The sequence below is a fragment of the Triticum aestivum genome, chromosome 2D (genome assembly GCF_018294505.1).
Source record: "Triticum aestivum cultivar Chinese Spring chromosome 2D, IWGSC CS RefSeq v2.1, whole genome shotgun sequence".
Classification (NCBI taxonomy): domain Eukaryota; kingdom Viridiplantae; phylum Streptophyta; class Magnoliopsida; order Poales; family Poaceae; genus Triticum; species Triticum aestivum.
Genome location: NC_057799.1, coordinates 99,312,568 through 99,322,329, shown reverse-complemented (window position 1 = coordinate 99,322,329; position 9,762 = coordinate 99,312,568).

Sequence of the window (9,762 nt, the reverse complement as noted above, 5' to 3'; positions counted from 1 at the left end):
TGTCCAAAACAGAATATAATATAGCATGGAACAATCAAAAATTATAGATACGTTGGAGACGTATCAAGCATCCCCAAGCTTAATTCCTGCTCGTCCTCGAATAGGTGAATGATAAAAACAGAATTTTTGATGTGGAATGCTACTTGGCATAATTTCAATGTAATTCTTCTTAATTGTGGTATGAATATTCAGATCTGAAAGATTCAGGATAAAAGTTCAATATTGACATAAAAATAATAATACTTCAAGCTTACTAACTAAGCAATCACGTCTTCTCAAAATAACATGGCCAAAGAAAGTTATCCCCACAAAATCATATAGTCTGGCTATGCTCTATCTTCACCACACAAAGTATTTAAATCATGCACAACCCCGATGACAAGCCAAGCAATTGTTTCCTACTTTTAGTGTTCTCAAACTTTTTCAATCTTCACGCAATACATGAGCGTGAGCCATGGACACAACACTATATGTGGAATAGAATGTTGGTTGTGGAGAAGACAAAAAGGAGAAGATAGTCTCACATCAACTAGGCGTATCAACGGGCTATGGAGATGCCCATTAATAGATATCAATGTGAGTGAGTAGGGATTGCCATGCAACGGATGCACTAGAGCTATACGTATATGAAAGCTCAACAAAAGAAACTAAGTGGGTGTGCATCCAACTCGCTTGCTCACGAAGACCTAAGGCATTTTGAGGAAGCCCATCATTGGAACATACAAGCCAAGTTCTATAATGAAAAATTCCCACTAGTATATGAAAGTGATATCATAGGAGACTCTCTATTATGAAGATAATGGTGCTACTTTGAAGCATAAGTGTGGTAAAAGGATAGTAACGTTGTCCCTTCTCTCTTTTTCTCTCATTTTTTTTATTTGGGCCTTTTTTTATGGCCTCTTTTTTTTCGTCCGGAGTCTCATCCTGACTTGTGGGGGAATCATAGTCTCCATCATCCTTTCCTCACTTGGGACAATGCTCTAAAAATGATGACCATCACACTTTTATTTACTTACAACTCAACAATTACAACTCAATACTTAGAAAAAAATATGACTCTATGTGAATGCCTCCGGCGGTGTACCGGATATGCAATGAATCAAGAGTGACATGTATGAAAGAATTATGAACGGTGGCTTTGCCACAAATATGATGTCAACTACATGATCATGCGAAGCAATATGACAATGATGGAGCGTGTCATAGTAAACGAAACGGTGGTAAGTTGCTTGACAATATATCTCGGAATGGCTATGGAAATGCCATGATAGGTAGGTATGGTGGCTGTTTTGAGGAAGGTATATGGTGGGTGTATGATATCGGCGAAAAGTGCGCGGTATTAGAGAGGCTAGCAATGGTGGAAGGAAGAAAAGTACGTATAATCCATGGACTCAACATTAGTCATAAAGAACTCATATACTTATTGCAAAAATCTACAAGTTATCAAAGCAAAGTATTACGCGCATGCTCCTAGGGGGATAGATTGGTAGGAAAAGACCATCGCTCGTCCCCGACCGCCACTCATAAGGAAGACAATTAATAAATAAATTATGCTCCGACTTCATCACATAACGGTTCACCATACGTGCATGCTACGGGAATCACAAACTTTAACACAAGTATTCCTCAGATTCAAAACTACTCAACTAGCATGACTCTAATATCACCATCTTCATATCTCAAAACAATTATCAAGCATCAAACTTCTCATAATATTCAACACACTCATAAGAATTTTTTTACTAATCTTGAATGCCTATCATTGTTGAAGCAAACTACCATGCTGTTTTGTAGGACTCTCAAAATAATCTAAGTGAAGCATGAGAGAGCAATAGTTTCTATAAAGCAAAAGTTACCACCGTGCTCTAAAAGATATAAGTGAAGTACTAGAGCAAAAACTATATAACTCAAAAGATATAAGTGAAGCACATAGAGTACTCTAACAATTTACGAATCATGTGTGTCTCTCTCAAAAGGTGTGTACATCAAGGATGATTGTGTTAAACTAAAAAGCAAAGACTCAAATCATACAAGATGCTCCAAGCAAAACACATATCATGTGGTGAATAAAAATATAGCTCCAAGTAAAGTTACCGATGGAAGTAGACGAAAGAGGGGATGCCTTCCAGGGCATCCCCAAGCTTTGGATTTTTGGTGTCCTTGGATTATCTTGGGGTGCCATGGGCATCCCCAAGCTTAGGCTCTTGCCACTCCTTGTTCCATAATCCATCAAATCTTTTACCCAAAACTTGAAAACTTCACAACAAAAAACCTAACAGAAAATCTCGTGAGCTCCGTTAGCGAAAGAAAACAAAACACCACTTCAAGGTACTGTAATGAACTCATTCTTTATTTATATTGGTGTTAAACCTACTGTATTACAACTTCTCTATGGTTTATAAACTATTTTATTAGCCATAGATTCATCCAAATAAGCAAACAACACACGAAAAACATAATCTGTCAAAAACAGAACAGTCTGTAGTAATCTGTAACTAACGCAAACTTCTGGAACTCCGAAAATTGAGCTAAAATAGGAAGACCTAGACAATTTGCTTATTGATCATAAGCAATTGGAATCAATATTTTATCACGTTCTGGCGATTTTTAACAATTATTTTCGTGAACAGAAAGTTTCTGGAATTTACAGCAAGATCAAATGACTATCATCCAAGAAGATCCTATAGGTTTAACTTGGCACAAACACTAATTAAAACATAAAAAAACATCTAACCAGAGGCTAGATCAAATATTTATTCCTAAAGAGAAGCAAAAAGCAAAAAACTAAAAATAAAATTGGGTTGCCTCCCAACAAGCGCTATCGTTTAACGCCCCTAGCTAGGCATAAAATCAAGGATAGATCTAGGTATCGCCATCTTTGGTAGGCAATTCTTCAATGAGGCATCTATCATCCTTAATAGTTTCTTTCTTTTTATTAATTATCAAACTTTTAGGCACAAGATCGAAAAATTCATTTGTAACAAATGGTTCCTTAATGATAGCAAAAAGATTGGGATGAATACTTACAGATTTGAGATCCGCAGTTTCCTTACTAGAGGATTCACCCTTATTTTTAGGAACATACATAAGCTTGGCAATTTTAGTTGGAGGACTTGGAGTATTCTTTACGGAAGAAAAAGCGGTTCCCAAGTTGGTAATGACATTCTCAAGTTTATCGATTCTAGTGGAATCCTGATTTATTTTCTCATTAACTATGGGTTCCTTCTCTTTAATATTTTTCAAAGTGACTCCTACTTTAGATCCATATTGAGTGATTCGGTTGTGGATTTTTTTATCCAAATTTTCAATTAGCTCTCTGGTAGAAACTTTATATCCAAATTTTCAATGCAGCAAAGTAGCATAAGTGTGACACCCCAAAAATTTTGGCCTTATTTTGTTTATTAAAATATTGCCAGGAAATAAAACTTTTCCAATTTGTCAAGTTTTACCTTTTGTGATTTTGGATTTTTTTTTGCCTCTAGTGGAGAAACCTTCAAGGGTATTGTTGGACTTGATTTCTCTCCATAATAAAACCTTTATTTATCAGTGGATTTAAATGTTGCAAGATTTATTTATTCAAAAAAGCTTTCTTTCTTTAAAATGATTTCCTTTTGCATTTGGGGCCTATTTGCACTACAACTATTTGATAAATGCTTTTAAAAATTCCACCAAAATTCGGGGATGTCATGTGATGTTTCCACATCACTTTTATGCAAAGATACCTTCTGGCCATTGGAGATTTTGAGCTCTACACAAATTTTTCCAATCTGGTCCAGTAGGCACTTTTACACTGCAACCCATTTAAATATTTCTTCAAAAATTCTTCCAAGTGTTTGGAGATGACAGTAGATGCATACAATTCATCTTCAAGCAAAAACCCAATGATGTTCTTTGAAAAATTTGAGTGGATCAACCTCTTTTGCATTCTGGTCCAATTTGTTGATTTGTACTGCAACCTTATTTTTCTTTGCTCTAGTAACCCTGAGCTTTTTCCTACTTGTAGCCCTCCCTACCAAACTCTTAAGTCCAGGAGATTGGGCTCATTGGAGGTTTTGAAGTGCATGTTCTAAACCCCTTTTCTTTCTGCCCAAAACTGGAGTTTTGCAAAACTTGCACTATCAACCCTCTGTGTTTGCCAAACTAATCTCACCACCATCTCCTGTATCTAAAGAGACACTGGTCTGGAGATTTTGGCCACTCCAAGAGTTGCCTAAGTGCACTTGACATTCTGTCGAACACCTGGGGTGCACAGTCAGTTTTGGCAAGCTCTCTGGTTTGCATTGTGGACTTGAACCCCTGGCCTATCAACCTTGTCCACAGAGTGCCTAGCCACCCCTACCCTCGATCTGTACTTTGCCAGCTCCACCCTCGCGCTCTAGACCACGCTGGCATTCCGTCGAGCACCTGCCGCGCGCACTACGCCGACACGCCGCACTGCCGCACGCGACGCGACCCGACCCTGGCTCCCTCTGCATCACTGAGCCGCGCACTAGCCGCCCCCTGCTCCACGATCCCTCTGGTGCCCGGCTGCGCCGCTTGCCGCGCCCTTGGCAGCACGCCGGCGTCGGCAGCGGCCTCTGCCATGTTCGGCGCCGCCCAAACCACCAGCGCACGCTAGCTGCCCCTGTGAATAGCTCATGCTTATTCCCCCGCTCGTCGGCACGCTTTCGTCGCCGCTGCGATGCCCTGCAACTACAGCAACGGCTGTCGCCGGCGATCCTATCCTCTGCCACCGCGGGAACCTGCCTCGTCACGCTATATAAATGGTCCCCGAGCCCCTCCGAGCACTCACGCGACTTCAGGCACTCCTCGTAGAGCTTCCCGCATAGTGAATCAACCTGTGGTGGCCGTCTCCCTCAACTCCGGCCAGCTCGGCCGCCGCCAAGCCCCGGTGCGATTTGTCGCAACCGGCCACCCTCTCGCCCAACCAGCACCACCAGAAGCTTCCCCGTAGTCTTGCGGAGCTGCCCAGCTGCCCAAACTCGACCGGAGACCACCGGAGCACAATAGTCACTTCACCACCGTAGCCTTCGCCCGCCGAGGAGCTCGCCGCCGGCGATTCCTGCCACCTCCGTCGACCCTTCAACCACCCAAAGGACCGCCTCGGTCTTGCCGTCCCATTCCCGCCCTTGGGTGCCCTCGAGGAGCCGCCGTCTGTCGCCGGCGATCGCCGGAGCCTCGCCACCGTTCGGGCACAGAAAAGGGAGGGAGAGGGAGACCAGTCAAACCTGACTAGTGGGCCCTCTGGACCCGCTGTCAGCGACCCGCGCAGCGCCCTCTCTCTGTTTAAGTGGAGGCGCAAAACCCCGAGTGTGTTTTCCCTGCTGCGTAAGCGTATTTCCCTCGAAGCGTTTTCCTTTTTTCTGGTTTTATTTAAAAATAGATTTGACCAAACTTTGACTGGCTATAACTTTTAAAATAAAACTCCAAATGAGTTGATTCTTTTTCCTACCTCTCTCAAATTTCATCTCGTTTATTTTAAGATTTATTTCAAAAATATTTGAGACAGGTTTTGGTACTGTGTTTGAAATATTTGTAATTGTGTATTTTGCAAAATAGGAATTTTGGAGGAAAAGGAAAGCTTCCAATAAGTGCATCCTTTGCATACTCTTGAAGGCAAGCATTTCTTAACTCTGGCATAATATTTGTTGTGGTGTTTGGATACGATCACAGCACCTTTTGTCTTGGAGTATAAGTGACAGTTTATGTATCGATGTAGTCTCGTGCATGAGTGCACTTTGGAGTTGTTTGTGGCCAGCAATGGATACCCTAAGGATTTGGATCACCCTCGTGAGCTTCTCTTGCACACCGGTAGGAAGCGGGAAAGTCGTGGTCTTGGGTAGACACGAGCTTGTCCCTAATCCCTCGTTGTGACGAGTATGCCCGGCATAGCATGGTGAGACTCGAGGAGTGGTGATTTATTTCACTAGTGGTAATATTGTTGGTGGATACTTGGGTCACCTGAGTCGGTTGTAGACCGAGTCTTGTTCAGTAGCTCCCTTTTGTCGGTACCACCACTTGTCCCTGCAGGGGACAGGGTATGGTTCAGTAGGTTGTCAACCCCTTTCCAAAGCACACACCGTACAGAGAGGCCGTGATGAAGGTCCCGTGGCCACGGATTAAAGCCTGTCATTCGGTCCGGGGGCATGGGTGTTTCCGGTTGGAGCCGAGGGGGGTTGCTCCCCTAGTTTGCGCGCGGTATAAATATTGTGATCCCATGCTACTCGAGGTTGTAGCCTCCCCACTTAGAGTTTTGCTTGGCAGGTGTCGTGGGTGATTCCAGGCACTGGTGAGTTAAGCTGGTGTGTGCAGGTCAGGCGTGTTTTCAATCAAAAGACCGTAGACGGAATTAGTCCCGAGGGACTGAGTAATCCCATTACTCGTGGAAAATGGTACTCCCTCTGCAGAGGATACATCCTGTTGGATAGTCATGTTCTTGAGTATAGGACCACAGTCTGGGTTAAATCTTGATAACGGTATTCGGATGGAGAACGATTTAACTAGATCTCTGTAACGGTATTCGGATGGAGAACGATTTAACTAGAGCTCAGTAACGGTATTCGGATGGAGATACGACTTGACTGAATTATCGGTTTTCGGATGGAGAAACGACTGTACTAAATATTGTTTATGATTATGGCACCTTTGGATTATGATCTTTATTATTATGGACTAACCATTTATTTTATGTATATTATTGAGTATCCCTGGGACGGTTCTACCTCCTGGATATTCACTGTGATTATTCTCTTATAAGCCCTTTCTGTGGTGTCGCTCAGACGCCCGACTGCGGCATGCCTGTTGTTCTTTTATCTTTTATAAGCCCTTTATGTGGTGTCGCCCCGACGCCCGACTGCGACATTATTAATTCTGCATTTTCCGCTCGAGGAGTCTTTCAGACACTCGTTTGGCACCTGTATTACTATTCCGCATTTTCCGCTCGAGGAGTCTTTCAGACACTCGTTTGGCACCTGTATTACTATTCCGCATTTTCCGCTCGAGGAGTCTTTTAGACACTCGTTTGGTACCAGTATTACTATTCTGCAGTTTCCGCTCGAGGCGTCATTCAGACCCTCGCTTGGCACCCAGTATTTTACCTTGAATCATTTTAACCACACGTGTGCGTTATGGTTTTTGGTATCTTTTCGTGACAGACGTGTGATCACATGATACTCTGGAGCATGTTTGACATTTATTATACCCGTGTTCTTAATGTTTGCGAGTACATTCAAACGTACTCACTGGCTTGTCCCTGGCTATTGTCTTGGCTAGATTGCCGGCGTGGAGGTACGCATCGCGGTGACACCCTCGGAACCTACGTTGTTGGCGTGTGCAGCCTCGCGAAGATAGGAGTTATCCTGGTCAGCTGTCCTTGTGGGAAATGGAGTCCCATAGACGCAGATGTTTCCAACCGCTTCCGCCCTCAACCATTAGAAACCAAGTGTTGTACTCCCAGGCCTAAATGGTCTTGTACTACATATTTTTTGTTCCTTGCTTGGAATTCTTGTATCAAGTTGGTACCTCATCAGCTAACAGTAATCCTGGGGCTGGTGAGCACACAGGCCGTTTTTCTGGGAATTTATATCCCAAAAACCCGGTCGTGACAATAAGTCTTTCCCTCAGTTTTTGAGAACCAAGGTATCCATCCAGTAGGAGGCCACGCACGAGTCCCTCGCACCTACACAAACAAATAAATCCTCGCAACCAACGCGATAAGGGGTTGTCAATCCCTACACGGTCACTTACGAGAGTGAGATCTGATAGATATGATAGGATAATATTTTTGGTATTTTTATGATAAAGATGCAAAGTAAAGAAAGTAAAATAAAAATGGCGCTAGAAATAACTTGTTGTAGGGATATTAAATATGATGGAAAATAGACCCGGGTGCCATAGGTTTCACTAGTGGCTTCTCTCAAGAGCATAAGTATTACGGTGGGTGAAAAAATTACTGTTGAGCAATTGACAGAATTGAGCATAGTTATGAGAATATCTAGGTATGATCATGTATATAGGCATCACGTCTGAGACAAGTAGACCGACTCCTGCCTGCATCTACTACTATTACTCCACACATCGACCGCTATCCAGCATGCATCTAGAGTATTAAGTTCATAAGAATAGAGTAACGCTTTAAGCAAGTTGACATGATGTAGAGGGATAAACTCATGCAATATGATACAAACCCTATCTTGTTATCCTCGATGGCAACAATACAATACGTGCCTTGCTGCCCCTACTATCACTGGGAAAGGACACCGCAAGATTGAACCCAAAGCTAAGCACTTCTCCCATTGCAAGAAAGATCAATCTAGTAGGCCAAACCAAACTCGAAGAGACTTGCAAAGATAACCAATCATACATAAAAGAATTCAGAGAAGATTCAAATATTGTTCATAGATAAACTTGATCATAAACCCACAATTCATCGGTCTCAACAAACACACCGCAAAAGAAGATTACATCGAATAGATCTCCTCAAGAGAGGGGGAGAACATTGTATTGAGATCCAAAAAGAGAGAAGAAGCCATCTAGCTAATAACTATGGACCCGAAGGTCTGAGGTAACCTACTCACACTTCATCGGAGAGGCTATGGTGTTGATGTAGAAGCCCACCGTGATCGATGCCCCCTCCGGCGGAGCTCTGGAACGGGCCCCAAGATGGGATCTCATGGGTACAGAAGGTTGCGGCGGTGGAATTAGGTTTTTGGCTCCGTTTCTGGTAGTTTGGGGGTACGTAGGTATATATAGGAGGAAGAAGTACGTCGGTGGAGCAACGTGGGGCCCACGAGGGTGGAGGGCGCGCCCAGGGGGTTAGGCGCACCCACCTACCTCATGGCCTCCTGGTTGATGTCTTGACGTAGGGTCCAAGTCCTCTGGATCACGTTCGTTCCGAAAATCACGATCCCGAAGGTTTCATTCCGTTTGGACTCCGTTTGATATTCTTTTTCTGCGAAACTCTAAAATAGGCAAGAAATAGGATGGAACAATCAAAAATTATAGATACGTTGGAGACGTATCAGGCCCGTTTCTGCGCGACACAGGGCATCCGACTAGACTTAGCGTCCGTTGCCCATCCGCAGTCAAACGGCCAAGTCGAGCGAGCAAACGGCCTCATCCTCTCCGGCATCAAGCCCCGACTGGTCGAGCCACTAGAGTGGTCAGCCGGCTGCTGGATCGACGAGCTGCCGGCCGTCCTTTGGAGCCTCCGCACCACTCCGAACAAATCAACCGGCTTCACTCCATTCTTCCTTGTGTACGGTGCCGAGGCCATCATCCCAACTGACATTGAGTTTGACTCACCTCGCGTCACCATGTACACGGAGGCAGAGGCGAAAGAGGCGCGAGAAGACGGCGTCGATCTTCTGGAAGAGGGCCGGCTGTTGGCACTCAGCCGGTCCGCCATCTACCAGCAGAGTCTGCGCCGCTACCACAGTCGAAGGTCAAGCCAAGATCCTTCCAAGAGGGAGACCTTGTGCTCCGGCTGATCCAGCGAACAGCCGGCCAACACAAGCTCTCGGCCCCTTTGGAAGGCCCCTTCATCATCAGTAATGCATTGGGCAACGAGTCCTATTACATCATCGACGCGCAGAAGCCAAGAGCACGCAAGAGAGACGATTCAGGCAAGGAAACAGAGCACCCATGGAACGCGAATCTCCTTCGAAGATTTTACAGTTGATTAAATATGTACCACGCTACCTTTTGTATTAAGAACAAGACATCGGGGCTGTCGGATGTGGGGTTCCGGCGAACCCTTAAGGT